The 24,137-nt window shown below is 42.9% G+C and overlaps 1 protein-coding gene across 1 annotated transcript in view; it reads right to left on the bottom strand.

Annotated features, from left to right (window-relative positions):
- Positions 1-12,269, bottom strand: part of LOC123629842 — a 51,579-nt gene extending 39,310 nt beyond the window's left edge. Inside the window, exon 1 of the mRNA XM_045539221.1 lies at positions 11,857-12,269. The gene's annotated coding sequence lies outside the window, so the exon portion shown is untranslated. The remainder of the gene's footprint in view (positions 1-11,856) is intronic.
- Positions 12,270-24,137: the final 11,868 nt, after the last annotated feature.

The following is a 24,137-nucleotide window of genomic DNA, read 5'->3' as shown; positions in this document are numbered from 1 at the left end:
CCCAACTTCTTCTTGCTTGTAAAGTTTCAGTTGAGAAATCTGGCGTAATTCTAATGGGCCTCCCTTTGTATGTTACTTGTTTCTTTCTCCTTACAGCTCGAAGAAGGGTCTCTTTAGTGGATATTTTGGTCAGTCTGACGACTACGTGGCGTGGTGTTTTCCTATTTGCTATGAATCTACCAGGGGTTCTTTGAGCTTCTTGAACCTGTATATCTAAAGTTTTAGCAAGGCCTGGGAAATTTTCTTCTATTATGTCTTCAAATAGTTTATCCAGCCCTTGCTTATTATCTTCTTCACCTTCAGGGATGCCTATAACTCTCACGTTAGGTTTCTTCACATAATCCCACATTTCTTGAAGACTCTGGTCTTTTTTCTTATTTCTTTGCTCTATCTCTGTGACTGTCTTATTTAATTGGAAAGAGTTATCTTCGATTTCTGAGATTCTGTCTTCTATTTGATCTACCCTGTTCTTGAGACTTTCCACTGTGTTTTGTAGCTCCCTGAATAAATCCCTCATTTCTAGGAGTTCAGTTTGGTTTTTTTTCAATACGTCTATTTCTTTAGTGAATTTTTCTTCCAAATCCTGGAATTTTTTTGCGGTTTCTTTGCGGTGGATATCAATTTTTTCTTGTATATCATTCAGCTTATTTATAACCCAAGACTGAAATTCTTCTGGTAACATGTTGGTATTCTGAAACTGGCTTGTGCCAATTGGAGGAGAGTTGGTATTTCTCTTTGGGGGCGAGGTTTCCGTTTGGTTTTTTGTGCTCCCCATATTTTTCCGCTGAGCCCTTCCCATCTGGCTCTATCGTTAGATCTTTTCTCACAGCTTTAGTCTAGTTAACAGCACGTCTTGTACTCTGTTCTTAGGCTATGGAACAGTCTAGGAATGTTGCTTCCTTTATCTATAGGGGGAGACTGTTGTGTGCTGTTTAGAGTTTCTTTTTTCTATCTCAGTTGGGGGGCTGCTTCTGATGGGTCCACCCCCAGAGGGTTGGCTTGACCTAAGACCAGTTTGGCAAGTTAAATCATTGTGTTGCGGACTTTCAGTTAGTAGGCAGGATTCACACGATTTGCAAGCAGAAAGCCTCTTCTCCCTCTCTTTTTTTTTTTTTCCCCCCCCCCTGGCTTTTTGGTTCTTCCTCTGGATGTGTGGTTTCTGTCTCCTTCAGCAGGAAAGACACTGGCTAGGCCGAGGAGGCAGTGCCCTCACTCCCTCAGTGCCCCAGCTGCTGCAGCTCCCACGGGCAAAGGTCTACACTGTCCCAGTGTTCCCAAGGTCCGGGCTCCACACTCTTGCGTTTAGGGAAGCACTCAGTGTTCACACCTGGGAAGGGGACCTGGAGAGGGTCTATGGATCAGGGGATGGAGCCTCCTGAGGAGTCGCCTGGCACCCTATGGCTCTGCAGCAGTTAGACCTTGGCCCTCACAATTGTTCCTGCCCACCCGCAGATCACTGGCACTGGGGGGTAATTTTCAGGGTCCGATAGGAATCACAGCTGGGGGTCTGGAGCACTCAGGAGTTTACAGTAGCTCCTGGGCTGGAGGGACACCGGAAAGGAGAAAAGAAAAAGAAAGGAAAAAAGAAAAGAAAAAAAAAAAAAAAAAAGGAGAGAAACAATATGAATAACAAGAAGAAGAAAGAGAAAACAAGAAAGAAAAGAGAAAGAAAGAAAGAAAGAAAGAGAGAGATAAAAAGAAAAAAAAAGAAAAAAAAAATCCCACTTTAATATTTCAGGCTCGGGGCCCCTCGCCTCGGTGCAGGTCTGCTTCTGTCCCTTTAAGAGATAGGGCACCGTCACCGCGGAGGCCTGCCAGAGTTCAAGGTCCTTTCCGCTTAGCTGTGGGAACCGAGATGGCGACCACACGAGAGCGTTCAGAGCTCGGCAGGCGCCAGGGCCCGCAGCGGCTCCCCAGCCGGAGAGCTGCCGTACGGGGAGAGAAAAGCAAAAAAGTCCCGCTTTAATATTTCACGCTCGCGGCCCCTCGCCTCGGTGCAGGTCCGCGTCTGTCCCTTTAAGAGATAGGGCACCACGGAGACCCGCCCGAGTCCAAGCTCTCTCCCGCCTATGTCACCTGTCCTCGGAGCTCCACGTCTCCCGCGGTGATTCTGCACCAATTTCAGCCAGATCCCTGACCGAGTGGATGTGGGGGTCAGTGGGGAGATCAAGCCGCTCTGCTGTGGGGCTGTACCCGCCCCACTGGCCGGTGAGGCAGGCACGGCCGTCCCGCACTCCGCTGTCTGTTTTCCGTCCCGCACTCTCCAAATTATCTCGGTCTGATTTCTCACTCGCCTCTGTTTTTTCCTGTTCCCCGTGTCCCACGGTGATTCTCCGTGGGTTCACACCGCCGTTCCTGTGGAGAAGCAATCCTCTAGCGTTGTGGCAGGTGGAGATCCACGCCTTCCTCTCTGGGAGCACAAATCCAGGAGGTCACCTCCACTCCGCCATCTCTTATTTTTTCTTTTATCAGATAACTTGTCTCCAAGGTATGGCAAAGGCTCTATTACATGTGTATGCCGAAAGAGAGAGAGCTCAAACTCAACACATAGCATATCCTAGAACATTTTAACACCCAGATTTGAATGGCTGGTCAGTCGGACTAATCAAGAAGGCTAAAGAAAGGAAAAGGGATTTGATTTCAAGAGATAGTCTCACAGCTATAAGTAGGCTTAAGAAAGCAAACTGATAATCGAGCTTGCCTTTTACGATTGGAGCAGAATTTGTGCGAATGGTGGCTGGGGGTGTGGGAAGGCCAGGGGAGGTTTACGTCAGAACCTACACACATTCTGAGATGGAAACTCTATTATACTTTCCATGATTTCCCTATTAAAAAAGACTAACCTTCTGGAAGGATAGATGTTAGGCGTTATTTATCTGTTTATCACTGGTAGCCCTTAGCGCCATTTAGAACTAGAGTGTTTTTACTCTCAAAGAGAAGTTGTTTCTGCTGCACCTTAAATAATGATTTGAAAGTGGAAAAGTTTAATGGTTTCCCCTAAAAAATTCTCTATTAGCTAACTATTACCAAAAACAAACAGTGCACAGGAAGCCTAGAATTATGGTCTTGTGGATGCAGGCTTAATAAATGATACTCCGAATCATTAAATTGCAAAAACATTCTAAGCAAATTGGGTCCATGCGAATGAATTTGGCAATTAATCTCAACTTAAAATTTTTAGAAATTTTCATCAGTTTTGCTTCTGAAACCAAAAACTTATGACTTTATTTAAAAAGTTTCTGCAAGTTTAGATAAGTCTCTTCACTAAAATGGAGTGTCAGGTTTCTCAGGCGTAAGAGGATACAGTATCTTCCTCACTGGGTTGCTCTGAGGATTAAGGAAAATGATGGATGTGGAAGGCCTATAACAACCAAGGGTTATATAAAGTTATACTATTATTAATAAATAGTCATTTCCATTTCTGTTGTAAAATTCAAAGCACAGAAACAACTGTAACATCGGTTAATAACTAACTTAACTGAAAAGCAATAAAATTTTAAAGAAAAACTTTAAAATGTAACACAACTGATATGGTTTGGATGTTTGGCTCCTCCAAATCTCACGATGAAATGTGATCCCTGCGTTGGATGTGGGGCCCGATGGGGGGTGCCTGGGTCCTGTGCCGATCCCCTCAGGAGTGGCCCGGTGCCCTCCTGCAATAATGAGTAAGGTCTCCCTTTATTAATTCCCGAGAGAGCAGGTTGTGTGGAGCCTGGCACCTCCTCCTCCCTCTCTTGCTCATCTCTTGCCATGTGACACACCTGCTCCCCCTCACCTTCCACCTTGACGGGAAGCTCCCTGAAGCCCCCACCAGAAGCAGCTGCTGATGCAATGCTTCTTGTACAGCCCACAGAAGCATGAGCCCAATAAATCTCTTCTCTTTATAAATTACCCAGCCTCAGGTATTCCTTTATGTCAACGCAAAATGGACTAATACGATGATATTCATGAAAAGTGTTGGGAAGTATTTTTTAAACTATCAGAATACTGAAATTTTCAGAACATAACGGCATATAATATCTATTGATAACAGAGGAATTATGAAATGCTTATACAAATAACTAAGAATACTCCCGACAACAGTGACTAGTTTATGTGGGAAATTTTTCAGCTTCCTGCTCAACTCCTTTCAAGACCTCTCATTCTATAATGTATTGTCTACACCGTGGTCTTCAAACCTCTTAGAACTGTGATTTAAAAATATATATATATATTAATGTGTAATGTATAAAATACTTAAAGGCAATCTATACTGGGATGAGTATCATAACTATAGTGGATGACATTGTACATTTCAAATTTTTTTCAAGTTAATATCAGTGGTGTTTTGTGAACAGGGCTAATAAGAATGTCACTATTATTATTATTATTACTACTTTATTTTTTCGAGATGGGACCTTGCCATGTTCCCCAGGCTGCAGTACAGTGGCTATTCACAGTTGCGATCATAAAGCAACACAGCCTCGAACTGCTGGGCTCAAGCAATTCTCCTGCTCCAGCCTCCCAAGTGATGGGGTCTATAGGCACGTGCCATCACACCCAGCAGAATGTCATCATTTTTACTTCAGAGAAGCTGTCACCATTTCCATTTTTTGTTGTTCCACGACCATCTGATATGCTGAGTAAGACTGTGCCTTTGTTAATTTGTTTATTATTAATAGTCATAAAACTTAATTTCATTATTTATACATAAAAGTGAATATAAATATTAATAGATCTGCTATTTCCTTCTTACACTATAATGGGGCATCTTGTCCACCGCAATGAAACAAAGAGGACACTCCCTTTCAGAGGCCTTTGCTTTACCAGGCCGGTGCTCTCAGAAGCTGGATACCTACTCCGTGTGACTTCAGAGGCAACGGGAAACTTCCACCACAAAATTAAAAGAGTATCTCGTATCTTTCATTGTATCGTCCTTAAAAGACAAGTTTTTAAATGCAAATATTCACTGGGCCTAACCTTGCAAAGTTAATCTCAAATGCACTTTCTATTTCCCGGACATCAGAATTTTAAATCTTTGATTCACACCACGGCATAATGAGCATGGGTTACATAATTTGTGGGGCCCAGGGCAAGACCTCTTGTTCAAAAATTAGGAATTTCAAGATGGTGACACTGGAGCATTCAGCCAAGCCCCAGGTCCCTCTAAGAGTGGCCCATGAAGCTGACCCAGGACGTAACTTAATACTTTTATAACAAACTGAGAATTATCAGGGGAAGAGAATAAAGAGCAGGTATATACTAAAGGTAGACTGTCCAAAACAGTAGAGCCTAGAGGATATAAATATATGTATACACAGACATACATACACACATATATAGATATATCACCCCTCTCTAAAATTTTGTCTAAGCTGGCCTCATTCCTATCTGGCTTTATCTAGCTATTAACATATCTTGGTAATACATTAGCTGATATCAGTTTATCCATTTCCCATGGCAGGGCTATTTTCATATTTATAGGGGACAATAAAAAAATTACTTTAAAAGTAAAGGAAAAATTATTTTTCAGGTAGTCTTTTAGTACCCTGAGAGGCCCAGGTAACATCTGGGGGCAGGGTGGCTTCCCTGGTATCTCCCAGGCCATCTCTCCTGTGACCCACCTGTTACTTCATCTGCTAGTATGGTGAATCTTGCTACTGTGATCATTAATTAGAGGGGCACAGTTTTGTCTCCATTTGGAGGTAGTTTTATTTTTCCATAAAAAAGTAATGTATTTTCATAGCACATTTTCACAAACTTCGACAGATCACCCAATAGAACTAACAATATCAGAGACTCAGGGAAGCAAAGAGATAAACAATTGCTGTCCTTTTCCAGTTTGCCAGGTGTTCTAGCTAGCAAACTCTGTTACCCTGTTGGCAACAAATGCCTCTTCAATTACAGGATCTAATTACTTGTGAATCAGTCCAAATTTGAAGCTTTTGACCGTATCAATGAATTTTAGTGAATGCTGTAATTTAATATGAAATTATAACCTTGAGGACTATCAACATACACATGATATTTAGATCTACATCATGATATATATATGCTAGTGTTATGCATAAAAAGGTACTTATATGTTTTCTAATGTATTTTTAACAAAATTACTCAAATGGATCAAGTATGTTTATGTTTGTGTGGGTTTTTTTTATATGACAGATAATTTAACAAGAAATGTATTTCATCACTGGATAAAATGCATAATGTTCCACTTGGCAATGCCTACAAGCTTAGCATATATATGAATTAAACTCAGTCATCAAAGCCGTCTCCAAGTTGTATATGGATTACTATGGTTTACTTTTCACTACAATGTGCTGTAAATTGTAACCATCTACATTCCAGTAGGCACCTAACACCATAGCATCTAAATTGAAGAAAGCAATCCAAAACAACTCAGGCCCTTTTACACTAGCTTTTCTCTCTTAAACACAATATCAATATTTTCAAGAAAGTACCACAATGCCACCCCCTCATTTTGTTTACCAACTGTCTGGATACAGTATTGTCTGTGTTGCATATACTAACTTGTTCATAGTTCCTATATTATAATTTGTAAAAATAGTCATGGTGATTTCAAAAACAAGATATCACACCTTACAGGTATTTCTAATTATGAGTTCAGATTTTACTGCTTATTTTCAAAAACATTAAATTTCAATCTCATATTTTATGTACATCTGTATATATAAGGACATTGCTTCAGAAAAGAAGATATAGTTATGGTGATTTTTAGTTGTTGATAAAACACACATTTGAGTATAGTCCAATTTGGAATATATGTTCTCTGAGCACACAGCTGGAAGAAGAGGGTGTTTACCTTGATATTCTCTTAGAGGGAAGAAACATCGACAGAAACTTGTACAGTCTCCATTTATTTCAGCTGGTCACCACTATTTGTGGTATCGGCTGAAATCATTCCCATTAGAAATGCATGGATGTTGTTAACTCCATTTTTGTAATTTGGTTGTTACATTTAAACGTCTCCATCCTGCCAAGAGAGTGTCTAAGAGTTCCGCTCAAATGAGCTGACTTCTAATCATCCATAATCATGTTTTTATCAAGTTCCTTCCAAACTTTATATAACCCCATTATTTCTAAAAATGTTATTTTCTCACAACTATGAAAAGGGAACAAGTTATTTCAAAAGAAGAATTAAAAGAGACATTTGGTAAATTAACTATATATTTATACTACTACCTCCATCCATATTTTTTTAGATTCATTTCAGTTTTCATAAGTGAAACTAAAAATACTTCAGAGAACTATAGGAAACATTAAGTATGTGCCATGTTCAAATTTGCTGCAGGAAAAAATTAACAAATGAAAACCAAGACTCATTCACTAATTTACTAAAATAAATCAGCTTCCAAAGCATCCGGAAATTATTGAAGGAATAATGACATGTAATCTTGGAAGTTTCTATACTTTTCTTATAAACATGAGGTCTCTGGACTTCAAAGTGAAATTTAAATCAAATTTAACTCAATAAGTTCCTTGAAAAAAATTGACATTGTAATAGGACCCAATACCCAGCTGTTCTGTGGTCAAATCTGTCTCTTCATTCCAAGAGGAAAAATCTACAGAAACATATTGCTAGCTGGCTTTTTACTCCACATTGATCAAATTCTCTATCCTTAATTTTTAAAATGTAAAACAAGCAACTCATTTTTTATTTGGGAGAGGATTAATAAGATATACTTCATGTTTTCCAAATATTTTAAAGGACTAAAATTCATGTATTTGTTGGTGTGCAGTTTTTAGTAAAATACCAAAAGGAAAAAAAGGTGTGGATATTAAATCTTTGGGTTATGTGTTTAGGAAGTAGGCAGCCAAGAATCCTGCTTTTAGCACTGGCTGGGGCACTCATAGGCTATGGAACAGCAAATGCCGGGTGTCATCTCAGAAGTTTCAAGAAATACAGGAAATACATGCATCCAAGCAAACGCAGACTCAAACTGAAATGCTGTGGTTTTTCCCAAATATATAACTGAATTTATAGTCAACATACCACTATATGATACAATAAAATATTAGCATTTTTATTTTTCCATGTCATACTCTGTTATTGTTTTTAATGACAATGAAGTATGTACTGTTCTTCCTAGGTGGAAATAAACATGGAAGCGTGACGGCATGCATCCTAGATGTCGTTTAATTTTGCTCTTGTAATATAACGGAAAAATAAAGCAGAATTTATCCTAACTTCAAGGCACGAAATGCAAAGTATTTTTAAAAGGAGTATTTAGTAGATACCGAAGGACTTTGATTTTAAAACCAGTTTTCAAGGCAAAACTATTAGAAAGGAACATAGATCAGTAGTTACCAGGAATTAGGTTAAGGGAAGAGGATGACATCAAAGAGGCATAGTGTGAGAGAATTTTTGGAGTGACAGAATTATTCCATAGCATAACTATGATGGTGGACACGTCATTCTTCCCATTTGTCAAAATTCACAGAACCTACACCATGAAGAATGAATTTTACTGTACACAAATTAAAAATAAAACACAAACTAATTTTAAAAAAATAAAAATTTAAAATAAAATCAGCTTTCAAAGCAAACATTTGGTGTGGTTTACTATTTATTATTCAGTTATGCTGTGGCTTCTACTAAATGGCTGTGAACCAACAGGGGAAGAATAAATTATGTTCTTCAGAATAATCCTTCCAAATAAACATTTATAAGGTCTAGCTATTATTTCAAGGTCAAATGAATTAGCTGGATTATTTTTGTTGGTTATGCTTGCCTTTGACCCACAGATGACTACGGGATATACTTTCTTCCTAATCAGTAGCTCGTGGCGACTGACTCTGGCAGGGTTCAATCTGTGAGCTGGTGCTGTGGGCCCCTGGCTCCCCCAGGCTAAGGCTGACAAGAAGACCGAGCAGAAAAAGTGGGAGCGAGCACTGGTTGGTCACAGGTATCAACCTCCTCATCACAAAGAAACTCAGGAAGGGAAATTAAAATCGTTTTAATCAGCACGTATTATGTGCAATTCACACACTGCTCCCAGGCTTTCTGATAATTCAGGTGCAATCATTCCATTTCCAGTATCTGCTCATCCATCATATCAAAGTAATATGTTCTAACAACAGCAAGAAAAACACTCAGTTTTAAAATAAAAATTCTGACCTCTGGACAGTCTGAATAGAACTGCTATAGAAATAAATACACAAAGATAACAACAGATACACTTTATTTCTACACCCCCGTTCATTTCAAATAGTTTATTAGAGTTTTAGAACATATTTTTCCCCCTACCAGAGAGTCTCTTTGGTGAGTCCAAGTGAGAAAACTGAAATCTGAATCGCCAAGGTTCATAAAGCCAATTGAAAAAGCCTCTTGCCGGGATCGTATAGTGGTTAGCACTCTGAGCTGTTAAAAAGTCTTTGCATTAAGTTATCTGAGGACCAACCCATTGTGGCTGCTTCCAACGCACCATAGCCTCTGCACGACAGTGCAAAGGCTGTGACATCAGTTTTGAGTCTTTAACATTCATACTTTATCACATGAACGTCAAACAGACCCAGGACAAATAAACTGAGGGTAGGGGCTTCCCTTACTCTTAGAAGAGTACTTTCCAATTATATATTTTGTTAACATCTTAAGAGATAAAAACTGTATCTGCAAGTGATTAAAAGATGTTTTATATTCGTGGCTTGATTTCTGCTAAAATGAATGCGTAATTTAAACCACACATAATTCATAGCAATTTAGTCCTATTACAGAGTTCTAGCTTCTTTTTTATGATACTTACTAATTAAAACAGAGTGTTACTGCCATGCTGAGCCTGAGTCTTTGACATACAGGTTTAATGAATAAAATGTCCTGACACACAAATGAAAACAATGATGCAGGCAAGGCTGCAAGCTGTTATGTTTCAAGCGTGTGGTAAAGATTAAGGACATTCACCGAAGTTAAGAACTGTGCAGAGAAGGGACTCGAAATTTCTTTCCTTAAAGGAAGAAGTAAAGGATTTTTAAGAGAAATCTGAAATAGTCCTAATTTCTCTAACTTCTTGGCCTCTTGTTCCCAGTTGTCCCCTTACCCCCTCCAGGAATTTAAACTCGTAAGAGTCACTTTTGAAGAATAAGGGGTATTTTAATATAATCCTGAATACAGGTTTAGATTGAAAATGGGAATCGGGACCATAATTAATTATGTTGCCAAGATTTTTAAACTTTAAGCAGACAGACTGAGGCAAATGACATTTCATAAAGAGTACAACCTTCTAAAAGTTCACGGATTAAAAGTCTGATAAAATGACAGTATCTTTCTGACATTTGATTAATCCCATATGCAGAAGGACTGTGAGGAATTAATGCCGTTTTGGCGTTTTCACTTTCTGAAACCACTGTAATAAGAGACTGACATGCAATCAAGTATAAACACGAGTCCTCAGCGAGGGTTAGGGCTTTATTATCACTCTCAATAAACAGTAATGAATGATAATAAATGCCGATCGCCCTCGCTACCCTCTGCTCCATACACATAGCGTCCATCCATCACTTCTTCCGGGATAACAGAGCAGTTGGATCCCACCAAACCCTCAGCAACCGCCCCCTTGGGAAGGAGGTTTTCTCTCCCCTTCTGGGACCCCAGGGAGGGCTCTGCTTGTCTGCAGGGGTGGAGAGCGGAGCAGGCCCCATTTATTTGCACTGACGACTCCCCCGTCCCGGGCGCTCAGGGGACGGGACGGGACGGGGCGGGGGGGGGGGAGGGAAAGGGGGAGGAGGGGGGAGAGGGAGGAGGTGGAGGAGGGGGGAGAGGGAGGAGGGGGAGGGGAGGGGGGAGGGGAGAGGGAGGGGGGGGAGGAGAGGAGGAGGAGGGTGCGGGGGAGAGGGAGGAGAGAGCCGCGTGTCTGCCGAGATCAACTAAATGCAAACGCAGATTGTCCCTGCCATCCAGCGGGACCGTCAGACAAGCAGCGAACAAATCCATCAACCCCACGAAGTTGCTAAAAACTCTGCAAAAGACACACACAGACAGACGTTTGCTCGGGTTCATTTCCCGCTCCAGGTCTCGGCTTCCGGGAGCCACTCGTGCCCGCAGCCAGGGTGGGCAGCACCCCGCAGGGGCAGCTCGGCGCCAGCGGGCGGGGCCGGTGCAGGACGCTGCGGGACGCTCGCCCCTGCTGGGGCCGGGTGCGGGCAGGAAGGGCGCACGAGCAGACGACATCGCCCCCCACCTCGGGCAGCTCGCGACGGGCCCCAAGGAAACAGCTGGGACCCGGAGTCGCGGGCGCGGCCCCGCGTGTCGCAGCCGGGAGGGAAGGTGGCGCGGCCGGCGCGCCCCGACCCGCGCACGGACGGCCGAGGCCGCGACGCCGAGGCGCCCGGCTGCGGCGGGAGGGTCCCACCGGGGGCGGCTTTGCCCTCGGAGCGAAGTACGAGCCGGCCCCAGGCCCCCCGCTCCGCCCGGGGAAGTTTCTCTGACGACGCCGCCCCGACCTCGCACCCTTCGCCCCCCGCAGCCGCCCCGCACACCCCGGCCCCGCAGACCTTCCCGCGGGCGGAGGGCGCGGGCCTGGAGAGGGGGCACGGCGCTCCCGGCGGGCGGGCCTGCGCGGGGTGAAGGCTCCGCGGCTTCCCGGACCCCGCCGCACCCCGGGTCCCGGTCCCCGCGCCTTCCCCGCCAGCGCGACGTCCGTCCGCCGCCTAGCGTTTCTCGGGGCCGCCCCGCCACGGGGGCAGCCTGGAACCCGAGGGAAACCCGCCCCGCACCCCGCTGCCCGCAGCTCCCGGGAGCCGGCGCCCTTGGGAGCCCCGCCGGCGCTTCCGAATCGGGCCCGCAGGAGCCCGCGAGCGAGCGCCCCTGCGCCGGCGCTGCCGCTCGGGCGTCGGGCTCTGCCTGCTCTCGCCGCTCACCTCAGAGATCCGTCCGGCCTCCCGGGGGAGGCGGAGAGCGGCCGCCCCGAGATGCGGCGCGAGCAGCCCGGCGCCGGCGTCCGGGAACCGGGCGACCAGAGGGAGGGGGCGGAGCGGGGAGAAGCGAAAAATTCCGTCGGCGGAAGCGTCCCAACTTTGCCGCCGGCACAGCAAACTTCAAAGGCGGGCGAGGGCGCGCGGCGGGCGGCCGCCGAAGTGGCCGCGAAGCGAAGCCGGGAGCCGCGCGGGCCGGGGAGTCCCGGGTGGAGCTGGGAGCGGCGGGAGGGCCTTTGAAAAGGCGGGGGGCGTGCGGACGCCGGGCGGCGGGACGATGCCGGCGCGCGGCTCGGTTCGCTCCGCTGTCTGGCGGCTCCGAGCGGGGAGTGTGTGTTCGCTCCGAGTGTCACCGCTGAGCCCGGAGCTGTCCCCTCCCAGCCCCGGCCGCTCCCGCCCCGCCGCCACCGCCCGCCCCTCCCTCCGCTGCCCGCCGCCTCCCCCCATCCCTCCTTCCCTCTCCCGCTGCGCGCCAGCGGGCTCGCACACTCCTCTCTCTCTCTCTCACTCCTCTCACACTCCTCTCTCTCTCTCACACATATGCACACACTCCTCTCTCTCACACTCCTCTCTCACACACACACGCGCACATACTCCTCTCACACACACACTCCTCTCACACTCCTCTCTCTCACACTCCTCTCTCACACACACGCGCACATACTCCTCTCACACACACACTCCTCTCACACACACACGCGCACATACTCCTCTCACACACACACTCCTCTCACACACACCTCTCTCTCACACATGCAACTTCTCTGTGACACACATCTCTCAGGCACACAACTCACACACACCTCACACACACCGCACACACACTTCTCACACACAACCTCACACACAGTCTCTCTCATACATTCTCACACACACACACCTCTCACACATTTCTCTCACACATACCTCTGTCACATACACACCTCTCACACATACACTTCTGTGACACACACCTCACACACACACCTCTCTCTCTCTCACACACAGTCGCACACCCCGCCCAGCGACCAGCGCTCCCCACACGCGACCCCCGCGGGCAGCTTGGCGGGGACACACGCCGTCCCTGCTCCCTGCCGCCACGCGGGGAGGATGAGGGAGGCGCCGCGGCAGCGAAGCTGCAAAGCCCGGGAGACAGCGCAGGGCCATGGCAGTGTCAGGGCGACCGGGGTGGTCTGGGGGCGGAGTGGGGAGCCGCGTCCCGTCCAGGCGGCCGGAGGTCGGGGTGGGAGCGCTTTCCGCGCCGCCCGCCGGCCCAGCCTCCCCGCCGCAAACTCGGCAGCCCTTTGAGCAATTGAGACCCAGCGGAGTGCGCGCGGCCATTGGGCTGAGTAGGCAATTACGATAAGAAGATAAGAAGTTACCTGATTAGCAACCTGGCCTGGGCAGGAGGACGGGCGCGGGGTGCCCAGCGAGTCAGTGATCTCATTCTCCAACCGCGAGCCTAGTTTCCCGCAAACCTGGTTTCCAGACTCTAGTGTGTAGAGCTGGAAGTTCTAAGCATACGTGACATTTGAAATACGGCGTCGGCATTGAAAGCGCTGGCCCCTTCTCACGCCACGGTGCAATGAGGACAAAGAAGATGAAAACCGGCCTTGCCGAGAGGACGCTAGGAACGACCCGGTAACGGGCCGCCCAGTGCGGCTCCTGGGTGAGATTTATAAACCGCTTACATGGCAGGAAATCGTTTCGTGGACGCCACAGGATGCTTAACCTTTACAAGGAACATTCCAGGTCACTGGGCAAGCTTGACTTCTGCAGACGAGACGACAGTGAGGTGGGAAAAGGGACCCCTGCATCTCAGCTCGGGAGACAAGTCTCCTCTCTGGAGAAGGCGCTGCTTGCCCTGGCGACGTACGCCCGGGCTTCGGGCCTTCGGGAACACACACTAAGTTCCCAGTGGGCCGGGGGTGTCCGAGCTGCGGAGGTTTAGGGGTAAGACACGGTGCCACCTTTGAGGAACTCACAGCCTGGTGAGGGGACAGAGGCACAGATGAAAATGTGATCAGCACTATATAAATGTTCGTGCCTGGTCCTTCCCAGCTGTTCTCGGCAGGGATCCTCGGGCAGCTTCTGACGATGGGGCAGCAAACGGGGATGGCGGAGGGGACGGGCATTCCAGAACCAGAGAGAAGCAAGAGAAGGGATTAGGAAAGTGTCGGAGTGCTCAGTGTGTCCCAGGAAGGAAGAAGTCAGGTGTGGCTGGGTGGCGGGTGACGTGAGCAGGGCCAGGGTCCGCCGGGTTCTGCTGGCCTGAAGAGCCAGAACTTTCCTGAAGGTGGTGAGTGGCTGGACAACTACTGAAGGTCTTAAGCAAGGACAGATCTTAAGGTTCTTACGTGTCATCACATAATGTGTTTTAGAACGTTTCCTCCGGCATCATGGTGCCAGACGAACAGGAGAGAGAGCACAGGGAGAAGGTTATTTCCAGAGGAAAATATTAGGTCTGAACCAGGACAGCAGAAACGCCATGTGGGAGGTCGGGACGGCTCGAGAGAGATCTAGCAAACAGAATAGACAGGCCTCAGTGATGGACTGGATAGAGAGGCTGATGGCGAGGCGGCCCAGTCGAGACTCACTCCCAGTGTTCTGGCTGGGGCGACAGGGCAGCTGGTGGTGCCCGTTAGCCAAGACAGACAGCACACGGAGGGAGCGGTTTCAGGAGGAACGAACGAGTTCTACTTCAGACTTGTGGAAGGGGTGCCTATGTGACATCGGAGTGCAGCTCCGTGCGGACAGCCAGAAGCGGAGTTCCCAGGAGAGGAGGTCCAAGCCGCAGGGATACACAGCAGTCATCAGCAGGCAGGGGTTTTGCAGAGCCAGGGAGAGGAGGAGGGCAGGCGGGAAGAGAAGACTTAGGATGGAATGTGGCAGAACACTGATGTTTTAGGCATGGGTAGAGGAAGAGGACCCTGCAAAAGAAAAAGGTGAAGACCACAGAGGAAGGAGCAGGGTTGATGGAGCCAAGGGAAGACAACACTGATGACCGGGGCAAACTGTGGAAGACACATGAAGACAACCAGACTGAAAAGCGATTGCGCCTCTTCACAAAACGTCTCTGTGATCTTGACCCAAGCAATTGTAGTCTATGTTGTAGGTGTAAAATTGCCATTAGGAAGAAACTGAGTCCTAATGACGTTAAAGTGACTTGTCATTAATACATCCAGCCAAATAATGACAGACATGAATCTGTCAAAAAGTTCTGCAGACCCTGTGAAGGATATTCTTATGAAAGTTCCAGAAAATACCTGTGTTTTGAACATCACAATTTGCAAATATCAATATACCCTGTCTTCTCAAAAACGATATGCCCATAGTAAAACCAATGGCATTGTGCATATTTATATTTTTAGTTATGTAAGTATTTTCAGTGAGTCCTGAGAGATTTGGGCAACATGCCATATTAGACAGAGCATGCATTATTTAGCCAGACAGACTTGTATTTAATTCTAGACTCTGACAATTATTTGCTGTGGGACAAAACCTCTCTGAACATCAGGGTTTTTTTTTTTCAAATATAAAAATGGAACAAATTATAGCTGACTTACAGATGTTTTGTGAGTATTGGGTAGCATAACACATTAAAGTGTTTGGAAGATATTTATTTACTTATATCTGAATTTACTTTTAAATTATGAAATTCATAAATATTCAGTAAACTGGGAAAAAAGTCCAAAACAATTATAAAATTGAGAGTATAATTTAAGTCTACTTAGGAGAACTCCTGATGCAAGCCTATGTCTTAAGGCAGTAGTCCTCTAAGTGGGATCTGTAGACCCCTAAAGGCTCCTGAGATCCTTTCAAGGGAGATCTGCAAGGCCAAAGCCATTTTCATATTGATCTAAGACATTAATTTGCCTTCCTTTACTGTGTTGAATTTGCACTAATGATACAAAAGCAATGATAGGTGAAACTGCTAGCACCTTAGCACGATCAAGGCAGTGGCATCAAACAGTCCTAGAAATAACTGTATATTTTATTGTCACAAATGTCGGTTCCACTTAAGAATGTCTTTAATGAAGCAGTAAAAAATTATTCATTTTATGAAATTTCAACCCTTGACTATGTGTGGTGCTGCACATTGTGGCTTATAATCCCAGGATTTTGGGAGGAGGAGATGGGAGGATTATTGGAGGCCAGGAGTTCAAGAGCAACCTGGGCAACATAGCAAGACTCCATCTCTAAAAAAAATTAATTAGCCAGACATGGTGGCATGCACCTGTAGTCCTAGCCACTCCGGGAGGTTGAAACAGGAGGATCCCGTCAGTCCAGGAGCTCAAGGTTACAGTGAGTCATGATTGTCCCACTGCACTCCAGCCTGGGTGACAGAGCGAGACCCTGTCTCTAAAAAAATAAAAATAAAAATAATTTAAAAAGTCCCTGTGGCAAAATGGGAAGCACAAATGAAGCTCTTCTGCTATATACCAAAGTATAGTGTTTGTTCTGAACCAAAATACTTGTGTGTTTTATGAGCTATGAGCTAAACTAGTTTTTTTATGAAATATATTTTTACTTGCAAGAACAACTGACAGACAAACTATGGTTATTCAGACTTGGATATTTGGCAGACAGATTTTTACAAATGAATAAAATGAGCCTTTCACTTCAAGGTAAACAACCCACAATATTTATTTTCAATTAGAAGTTTGAGCTTTCAAGTAAAAAATTAGAATTTAGAAAACTTATGTCTGCCACCATGAGCTGGACAGTTTCCCTGATACTTAGTCTTTCTAATAAGACTATGATCATTTAAATTAATATGGTTTTAGATACTGTACAGCGAATTATATTATTTGGAAGATCTGCATAAATCAGTGAACCAGTATTTTCCAAATGACTAATAACACATGATATTATAAATTCATCCACAAGTTAAAGATCCATTTAAAGTGCAAAATAGACAAATGGATTTTGATATAACACAGTATGAAAAGGTAACTGACATGGTTTCATATTCCACATTGCAATTATAAGGTTTAAGAAACTACCACTTGTTGAGTTTTGGTGTAGCATTAAAGAAGAATGAATATCCAGAATTATTTGAAAAGATGATTAAAATGCTTCTTCATTTTTCAACTGTATATCTTAGTGAATCTGAATTTTCCTCATTTACTTCAAACAACAACAAAAAAACCCAAATTGAGACAGATTGAATACAGACATCATATTAGAATCCATCTGTCTTCTATTAAGCCAGACATTAAAGAGATTTACAAAACTGTAAAACAATACCACTTTTCTCACTAACCTATTTTGGAAAACATAGTTATTTTTCAGAAAATGATGTTATTTGTGTTAGCATGTAGTAGGTTTACTACAGTTATTTTTAAGTGAGTTAATAAATATTTTAAAGATTTCTGTTGTAATTCATAGTATGTTGAATACAAATAGAAATAACCCATAAAAACAAAAGCTCCTTGGAATCCTTAATAATTGCAGACTGCAAAGCTGTCCTGAGGACTACTATCATGAAAATAGGTTGACAGATCATCAAAAGCTTGTCACAATATTCTGCCTATAGCTTGGCTATCACCTCAATTGTATTTGTACAATTCTCATTTCACACAAATGTGAATAGGTCCTTCTATACATAAACTTAATTCTATAGAGTGTTATAATCGACACCTCTACTCCGGGGACTGGGACAAAAGAACTAATGGAAAGCATCCTCCAAATCCTGAAGCTTGTATGAAACAGTATCACGCCCCTGGCTGCACCAGCGCTGGTCATTCCTGTCTGTGGTTCGGGTTCAATCCCTCCCTGACTGCACTATCGCCATGGGTTGGGGGTGCTACACAGTTCAGGAACTGGTTCTCCAAAGCCCCTTAAAAATTAATGATTACCTCTAATGTGATGACTCTTACACACGTAATCAATGTGAAGTTGAAACATCAAGTCTTAGTCACCTATTATTCCTCCTGAGGGCATTTATTCACTTAATTAAACATTTGTTGAGCGCCTCTTATGTGCCAGGCACTATGCTAGCTGCTGGGAACAAAAGAATAAACAAGGCCCTAGCTCTGAGCACCATGCAGTTTAGTGAAGAATTAGGTAGTTACTGGGTGATATAACGAGGGCATAACACGGTACTATACCAGTCAGTCGGTAGGGTGAGAGTGGGGCATCAGGGAAGGATTCTTGGAGAAAGTGACATCTAAGTAGAGACCTGAAGGATGGGTCAGTCACCTTGGGTTAAAGGATGGGGGTGTGAAGGAAGAAGGACTAGCATGGACTATTCTGTAATAAGGAAATGTTACAGAATTGGCCATTACTATAAAAAAAATCTTAATTTTAAAATACATAAGATCAACCTATTTTCCTTGAGTTTTAGTTTGTTTAATAAGTAGAACGGACTATTTTAAAATTATTATTATTATTATTTTTTGAGACAGAGTCTCACTCTGTTCTCCAGGCTAGAGTGTCGTGGCATCAGCCTAGCTCACAGCAACCTCAAACTCCTGGGCTCAGGTGATCCTTCTGCTTCAGTCTCCCAAGTAGCTGGGACTACAGGCATGCACCACCATGACCGGCTAATTTTTTTGTGTATATTTTAGTTGTTTGGCTAATTTCTTTCTATTTTTAGTAGAGATGGGGTCTCGCTCTTGCTCAGGCTGGGTGTTATAAAATTATTATAGTACATTTAAATACATGTAATTTAAATCAGAATTGCTACTATCTTACAAAAGAAATCATTAGATTAAAATAAAAGATTAAAAACTCCAAATGCAATTTGCACAGATTTCCAAAAATTAACTTAAAACATGGAAAAAAATTTAATTCTTAACTTTGTTCAAGGTCTTGAACTCAGTGCTGAGATACAAAGAACATAATATTTGCCCAGGAAAAGTCTGTAAGATGAGTTTAGACATATTTTCTTTCATTCCTTTAGACATTCAGTAAATATTTATTGAATGCCTATTTCCTTCCATACCCTGAGCACTCATTATTACAAAGACAGATGTCACCCCTACCCTCAGAGAGCGCACAGAGGAAGTGACAAGTTAGTTGGCTTTCAGGTATCATACACAGCATCAGACACCAGAAGACAACTGCCAAGGGAGTGGTAAGATTACAGCATATCACTTACTCACCACTGAGAAAGGTTTGAAACGACGGAGATGTAAGAGCATCAAAAACACAGAAGTGGCACCAGGAAAGGTTTGCAGGGAGGAAATACCAAGGAGCACTTAAAAGACAGTGAGTAGAATAATTTGGCTGGGGTGGATATTGCTAATGGAATTAATAGAACTAAAAATTGAATATGTAGGTTGGGCATATTGGAGAGAAGGTGTTAGAAGAGGAAGTCTGGGCTTTATCCTCTTGGCAATGGGTAACACCTAAATTCACAAAAGAACAAAGCAAACCCCCTTTGTCACATGTAAGAAGGACACTGGTAGTTTGTAAAAGAGGCATTCTTTTGATGGCAATTAATGGGTTCCTCTGACATATAGAGATGTATTCTTAGATATAACAGGAGTCTAAGATTATGTGATTAATACGTTCCTATAATTTGGGTTCATTTAATAATTGCTTTATTTTCTCCATCCCATGGCTTGTTTAGGCACAGCTACAGAAGCAAACTCTTTCATGTGAGCAATTTGGCCCCAGTTCCTGACAGTTACGTGCCAGTGATATCATACTGCCCTAAGGCCACACAGACATGAAGCCTGGTTATTTTTCAAACGTTGCGAAGCTGAATGGCACCAGATGTAGTGGAAAGAACACAGGCTTCCCAGTCAGAGCTCTTGGGTACAGTTTCCTACACACTGACACTGGATGACTTTGTGACTATGTGAGCTTGGAAAGTTATTTAATCTTGACGCTCTGTTTTCTCATCTGTAAAATGGGGATAATAAAATTTCTCTGATAGGGTTATTGTCAGATTAAACTATTTTGCTTATGTAAAGTGCCTGATATGTAATAGGCACTAAATAATTGTCTGGATAATAGTGGCCAGTTCTTATTTCCTGGATTCAATTTCCCTTAAAATGCACAAGACATTTGTCTCTACCTAATCAGAGGACCATTTGTCAGTGAAAAAAAAAAAATTAATGGAATCATTCAGACCCTGCTCATAAGGATGAACAAACAAAATGATTAATTTCAGGTTTGACAAAATGTACCCAATCCAATACTCTTCCCTTTACAAATTTTATCTGATTTATTCCTAAAACATCTAGTGAAGAAGACGTAATTGTTTTCTTTTCACAGATAAGGAAACTGAGGTTTAGGGCCATCAGTGGCTGGCCAGGGTCTGAGCCTCCTGCTGTCAGACTCCAAGGCCTGTGCTCTTAACCACCGCAGGCCTTCCTGAGATGTTACCGGAAGCCTCTAAAATTTTTTTCTTTTCAGTGCTGTCATGTTAATGGGCATTTTTTTAAAAAGGGATTTCACCACATAATTTGATTTGTTGGTTCCCTGTAAGAGCGAATCTGACCACATGTACTGTTTTCACAAAAGTGTACCTATCCATCAATTCTAGCCACAAACCTCTCAGGTCAGAAGCCTTGAAGATTAAACCAGAGGGAGGTGGAATAGTCCAAAGTGATTTAACTGCTTGAATCTTCTTTTATTTGAAAACCTTTTAAACTCTGTCATTGACACAGTATGAGTCCTTTCCTAAAAACATTTAACAAACTAGCCAGTCTATGAAAAGCAGTGCGGATGGGAGGACTAACACAATTTTTAAAAATCTCAGTGTGTGTATCTCATAAAAAGTAGCATGTGATTATATATACCTTTGGTTCAACCAGCTTCCGTTATAAGTAACTTGCTAACCCTAGAACTTAGTTACTTCAAAAAAGGGGGGAGCATCTCCATATTAACATCTTGGCTGTTTAATCACTGTTACTTATTGAGTGGCTTCTACGGGACTTCTACTGTCACTGCTTACTGGAACCACAAGAGCCACCTTCAGTAGGTGTTATCATGATTCCCACTGTGGAGATGAGGCTACCAAGGCCACCCAAACCTGTCATATTTCTTGACAAGAAGAAATATGAACCCAGGAAGTGCTTCTAGATATTACACTTACTCTTCCCCTTTTGGAATGGATTCAAGGTAGTCACAAATGTGGAGAATAAATCAAAGAAATTAATAATAAGCCAAGTCCAGTCCTCTCATCACCATGCATTTTAAACTATTTCCTAGTAGTTCGGCATATAAAAAAAATTCCCTTTGAGAAAATAAAACTTTAATAGGATAGCATTATTTTAGAATTATGTTAAGATTTTCAGTATGTGTTATCAGACTCAAATATATTAAATTCCTTATTGGATTAGACCAGTTAATGCTGGATTATGTCACATTTCTACTTTTAAACACCACATCTAGGAAAGAAATGTGTTAATATTTACTTCATTGTGCCAAAGCAGATTCTGTTATAAAACTAGATCAAATATAAGTCGCCATAACTCAAAATCTATATGTGGAACGTAATGAGAAACAGGGGCTGTTCTTATTTTCTGAGTTAACTACTCATCTCTCATTATGCTCTGTTGAAGAAAAAAATTGCATTATTTTGGGTCATTTAAAAGAAGTAGAGCCATTTTTTCTGGATAATAAATTATAATTGAACCACTGAAATTATTTTGGGAAAACAGTTTCCATACCAATAGAGTCTAATGTAACTTGGAAAACTCTTGGAGTTATAAAAGAAAAATTTGATTTTTCCTAATGTAAGCTTAGATTTATCCAGCCCAAATTTTCTTCATCCCTTCAATTTAATCCTTATGTGTCATTTTCTCTTCCAAAAAAATAGAACCGAATATAGAGCCTTGAATTTTTCTCTTTTGTCTTCCTCGCCTTTTATCAGTGGCTCTCTATGTTCCTGAAGTCAGAACTTTTTATTAATGTGGTAATCAGACAGTGTTCTATCATTTCTAATCCTCCAACCTAAACTATTCGGTGAAAAGCTGAGGGAATTCCTATTTTGAAGAAACTGTAAATATAGGGGTTGGACATTTTCCTGTAATTAGTAGAGACTAACATAATGAAAATTCAAATAAGTTTGAAACTCGGAGGTCACTTGAAACACTAAACTCAAAAGGGCTCATTTGTACATCTGTCAAAACATGGTAAAATCATTCTGATTTTGTAAGGACTTTTCAAAGACCTTATCTGTGTGGGAAATTGCAAGCTGACCCGTGAGCAATATGTAATTTGTATTAAACACAGAGTCTCATTCAAGGACTAAAGATAATCTTATATCCAATCAATTCCAGTCCAGAATTTTTGTAACTTATTTTGAGCAAGAATGTTCTGAAGGGAATAAGTCATACAAATCCAGCAGGGCCTCAATGCAGAAAGAACTTCAAAAGCTCCGGGAGGTCTGACTGTCTTCATCTTTCCATCAGTGAACACATTTACAAACCTCAGTGCAGCAGGGCACAAGGCAGGGGAAGACACACGCTAAAATGAAGAATAAAGGTAGAGAACGAGGAGAGAAATGGGTGAAGAGAAGAGGAGACAGTGGTTAAGAATTTAAACTAGTGATGAGAAAATAAAGACAGGTAAAATGGTTAGGGAAAGTGAGCAGAACACAGGGAGGCAGTGGATATAAGAAACGGGAGGACAATAATGAGGGGAAGTGCAAGTTCATTAGAAGAGTCCAGAAGTCCAAGAGAAAAGGGGTGATACATAACTCGGCACCAACACTGGAAGTGGTGCCAGAAAAGGGGCTATATAACGTAGGAAGCATGGAGAAAAATCTCGTTTTTTTCTCTTTTTCTCCAAGGCAGAAGTGACAGAGAAGAGCACAGAACAGTGCAATGAAAACGCTTCGCGATGTTCTACTAGAACACATATGGAACATCATAAAGCCAATGTTTATGTAATGAGAAAACAAAACGGAGTAGTGCAGTGACGCTAACTGCAGGGAACGTTGGCCTATTTCCAGAATTGCCATCTTGCCACCAGTTAGGAGTTAGGAAAACCAAGAGTTGCAGATTTTCAAAGGCAAGCTGTCTGAAAGGGAAGACAACAGAAAGCTGAAGCAGGGAGGATCTTGAAGTTAGAGGGATCCTTTTGGTAAAAGGAGAGAATGTAAATTGGATTTTGTATTTGCACCAAGTGGGATTTGAACGAATTTTCCTTAAAGCAGAGTTTCCCCAAAGTTTTCCATATTTAAATACCGCATCTATTATTACTTACTTGATTGATTTGTTTAAGCTGCGTAACAACTTTTTAGTAAACAGCTTATTTAAAAACGAAGTTAACAACCTAAACAGTAATGCCTGTTTTATGTGCTGGTTATTGTTTTTTCTTCTCATACACATTAAAATAAACGAAATATTTGCTATGGAACCACCTAAAATAATATTGCATGCCATTGCTGCTTTGCGTGAGACAGTCTCAGGCCACTAGGAAGGCAGGAGGGACACTGTCTGATTTCCCACAGCGGCAGGAAGCCCCTGAAAGATGCTACTGAGACAAACTGCAGTAGAGCAATGGCAGCGAATCCCAAGGTCGGGAATGAGGCAGGGCTGCAGAAAGGGGGAGAGATGAGGAAATGTCACTGTCACTTCTGTCTTCTTTTGTTGGACAAAGCAACTCACAAAGCTGGTCCAGATTCAAGAGGTGAGGAATTGGTCTCTCCCTCTGATGCGAGGAACAGCAAAAAATTTGTGGTCATTTTTAACTCATCACGGCTCACATATAATCACAAAATAAAGTCCATAGATGACAAGCCCATAGCTAACTTTATACTCAGCGGTGACAAGCTGAAGATTTTCCTTTAAGATCAGAAACAAGACAAGGATGCCCACTCTTGCCACTTCTATCCAGAGCAATTAGGCAAGAAAATAAATAAATGGCATCCAAATCAGAAAGGAAGAAGTTAAATTGTTTCTGTTTGCAGATGGCTTTATCTAATATATAGATAACCACAAAGACTTTAGCAAAAAAAAAAAAAAAAAAAATCCTAGAAGTAATAAATGAATTCAGTAAAGTTGCAAAATTTAAAATCAACTTACAAAAATCAGTAGCGTTTCTATACCTTGAGAGCAATCTTTCCAAAAAAGAAATCAAGAAAACAATGCCATTTACAATAGTGACAAAAACCAAATACTTAGGTATAAATTTAAGGAGGTAAAATATCTGTACACTGAATATTATATAAAAAACAGATTAAAAAATTGAAAAAGACACAAATAAATGGAAAAATATACCATGTTGATGGATTGGAAGAATTAATATTGTTTAAATATCTCCAGTACCCAAAATGATCTACA

This window comes from Lemur catta, unplaced genomic scaffold (assembly GCF_020740605.2).
Source record: "Lemur catta isolate mLemCat1 unplaced genomic scaffold, mLemCat1.pri scaffold_53_ctg1, whole genome shotgun sequence".
Taxonomy (NCBI): Eukaryota; Metazoa; Chordata; class Mammalia; order Primates; family Lemuridae; genus Lemur; species Lemur catta.
This window is presented reverse-complemented; position numbering and strand designations above follow the sequence as displayed.